This window comes from Lactuca sativa, chromosome 5 (assembly GCF_002870075.4).
Source record: "Lactuca sativa cultivar Salinas chromosome 5, Lsat_Salinas_v11, whole genome shotgun sequence".
In the NCBI taxonomy this organism is placed as follows: domain Eukaryota; kingdom Viridiplantae; phylum Streptophyta; class Magnoliopsida; order Asterales; family Asteraceae; genus Lactuca; species Lactuca sativa.
Window position 1 is genome coordinate 360307563 of NC_056627.2, and position 3599 is coordinate 360311161.

Genomic DNA, 3599 nt, shown 5'->3' on the forward strand with positions numbered 1-3599 from the left:
GAAAAATCATAATTTTCTTTCAGTGCACACGACATGGCACTATTGCCTCAACGTCGTGGCGACTGGGCAGAGTCACGACTCTTTTCTTCTTTTGTTTTTCCTTCAAGTAACTGATTGGACTGCTGATCATTTGAATCAAGGACCCATGCATGCACTAATTCCTCCCATTCGTTTGTATAAACAACCATGACTTGAGAGATTGGGATTGACTCAACTTTTCTTGAAGGTGTATCCAATAGCTTTTTTTGCACAAGATTTTTTAATTCCCCGACTTGTGTGTGGATCCAATAGCTTTTCTTGTCAAAATTAGACTCATCACTCTTTTTCCTTGTCTTTTTATGGGTTTTTCTTGTCAAAATTAGACTCATCACTCTCTTCTTATTTTTCCTTGTCTTTTTCTCGGTTTTTCTTGTCAAAATTAGACTCGTCACTCTTTTCTTATTTTTCCTTTTCTTTTTCTGGGTTTTTCTTGTCAAAATTAGACTCATCACTCTCTTCTTATTGTTCGTCGTCTTTTTCTTGAAGGTGTATCTAATAGCTTTTCTTACACAAGACTTTTTAATTCCCCGACTTGTGTGTGGATGCTCAAAATAGATTCTTGTTTCTCTCTAAGTGTTGCATCTGTAACATCATGTTGTCTTTTGCTAGCTTCCATAAATCTAAATAGCATTGACTTGAGAACATATATTTTCTCGAATTGGACTTGTTCTATTTGGTAGAGATCATGCTTTAGTTGTTGAATTTATTTTGTATCTCGATCTCTCTTGTACTCTAATTTACAATCCCTTGTAGAATGGGTTCCCCTACAAGCTCTGCATCTATCTTGGATTGATCCACCCATTTTTATGATTCTTTCTTCCATCGCGTTGAGCTTTGCAAGTACTGAACTGATGCATCTTGACCTCCATCTTTACTTTAGTTTCTTCTAGTGAAATCCTCCTTTGGTTTATGATACTCTCTTGAATGCTTAGCGAATTCGTTAATCAAAGCTTTATTTGTTGTCGGATCCTTCTTTGTCATGGCCCTTGAAAGTCTAGAAGTTGACAAGTGCACACATTGACTCCATCATAAAATATTGATATTTCTTGTTGCACATTGAAGTCATGTTAAGGGCAATATCGTAACAATCTCTTGTAACGCTCCTAAGCTTCATATAGCAACTCCCCTTCTAATTATTGAAAATTATGTATGTTTCTTTTAAGCTTTGCCACTTTTGAAGGAGAGGTAAACTAGTTTATGATTAAAATCAACCCATGTCATGATTGTTCCAAAGGGAAGTGATTTTAACCATTCCTTAGCTTCACCCTTTAGTGTGACCGACAAAAGTCGAAGCATCACCGTATCTTTACTCGCGTTTGGTGCATGAAAATAGTTAGAAATTTTCACTACCTCTTATATATGCTCATAAGCATCCTCGTGCTCCTACCCATAAAAAGGTAACTCCTTTAGCATGCAAAGAATGTGTCCTGGCAGTTCGAACTTTGTAGTAGTTGGGATTTTTGGTAGATTAAGACCCCTTCTGTTTTCATTCCTCATATGTAGCATGTACTCTTCCATTGTCATGGTCGTTATGTCCCCCATTTTCCCTGCTAAGATAAAACTAGAAAACACATGTAAAACGAATAAAAAAAATAAAATCAAATAAACTAAAAAACTAATATTAAAAACAAAATTGCTAGTGCCCACGTTGTGGGGGATGCCTGGACAGAAAATAAACAAAATTCTGAAAAAAAAAAAAAAAAACTTTTTACGGCTTCTACCCCACAAAAATGATTGATTAACTAGAAGCAGTTAAATTATAACTAGAATAAGTCGTTCCTTGGCAACGGTGTCAAAAACTTGATGTGCATAAAGTATATCTATCAACTTTTAAATTTATAACTTAACAAAACTCAACTAACTATGCACTTATAGGCAGTGTACCTAATCAGATTATAGAATAGTAAGTCGGGTGCCGATCACAGGGAACGTTATTTTATTAATAAAATAACTACTAAAAGTTAAAGTAAGAAAAACAACTAGAAGTGCGGGGTTTTAAATGATTTTACAAGTTCGTATTCACTTAATTAAAATACTCAAATAATTACTAAAGTAACAACTAGAAAGACAATTTTAAATCAATAATAAAGGATACTTTCGTTTATCTTCGAATCCCTCCTATTTCCTTTCTTGTGGTTGATTTCAAGACAATGGATCAATTTCGTTAGTTACCAAATAAGAGTTACTAGTCATCATGATCAGACTAACTAGCATAAGTCAATTTAATAACTTTAACAATGATCATGCAAGTTAAGGACACTAAATTGACTTTAAAGATAATTTGGACTCTGAATGATAGAATATACAAATTACTATTCTTTGGTGAAGTCTAGTAATCAAAAAAATATTATGACCAAATACTCCTCTCTAACACATTTAAGCAACTAACATATCACATATACTAGGATATGACTAATCACTAACTCTAACAATTTAATGATCATAAATAGCTAGGTAAATCAATTTCATGCAATTAATTGTAGTTTAACTACACAATCTTGAGACAAGGCAATAAAGATAGAAACTTTAACAAGTTAGGTTTAGATTTCTCAGACAATATTTAAAGCTAAAACTAACTTCATCAATCCATCAAATAAGAAATCAACACATAGTAATTAAGAGTTCATCTAATCTAAACGAAAGCAAGGGTTTTTTAGCTCATAACTACAGCTGAAAAACACATAAACAAAAGATAAACCAAGCTAAACATCATTAAACTAAGAAAAATAATCGCAGCCCTAAGTCCTCCACCTTTTGAAATCGATTTAATGTTCGGATATATATATATATATATATATATATATATATATATATATATATATATATATATATATATATATATATATATATATATATTCCTAAAATTTAACCACCACTACATGATGGATAGGCACCACGTTGTGGTCTTCATAGATATCCCATATTCTCCAAGTCAGCTCAATGACCGCGAAGTTTCATTTACCATGTCGTGGTGGATGATCACCACGTCATGGAACTTGGATTTCACATTTTGGCACTAACATGAAAGTTGTCCGCAATTTTGTATAGTTTTCAGATCATTTTAAATCGCCTAAATCGGAGTTAAGAGTCATGGGGTATGGCGAAAATACTGACGAGGGGTCAAGTTGTCCAGCAACATCATTTTTGTGTCTTTTTTAGCTCCTCTTCCTCCAAGTATCCAGCTTTTGTTGGTATCAGTCTTTTTCTTTGATAATGTCCATTTTTTGCTGAAAAAATACAATTTAAACATTATAAGCACCAAATATCTTTTCAATTAACCAAATTATAGTTTACAATATATTATATACTAGGCTATTAAAGGTGTATCTAGTTCAATTATGTGTGAAATTAAGAGGATTTAATGCTTGATTTGGGGATTTTCCTCCTGAACGATAATTGTGAATCATTGTGAATAGTTCGGTTTTAGATGTATGGTATTGATTGATGTAAGAATAAGTATAATAAGAGTGGTATTGTATGATTGTTATATTCCAATTCATGAATTTATAGTTGATTGCTATAAACTTGAATTATGAAAAATGATGAATTGGATATATTAA

At 32.5% G+C, this 3599-nt stretch overlaps 1 non-coding gene across 1 annotated transcript; it reads left to right on the top strand.

Annotated features, from left to right (window-relative positions):
- Positions 1–1098: 1098 nt before the first annotated feature.
- On the top strand, positions 1099–1205 carry LOC111902511 (small nucleolar RNA R71). The gene has a single exon (XR_002853844.1). It is a non-coding gene; the product is annotated as a small nucleolar RNA R71 (small nucleolar RNA).
- Positions 1206–3599: the final 2394 nt, after the last annotated feature.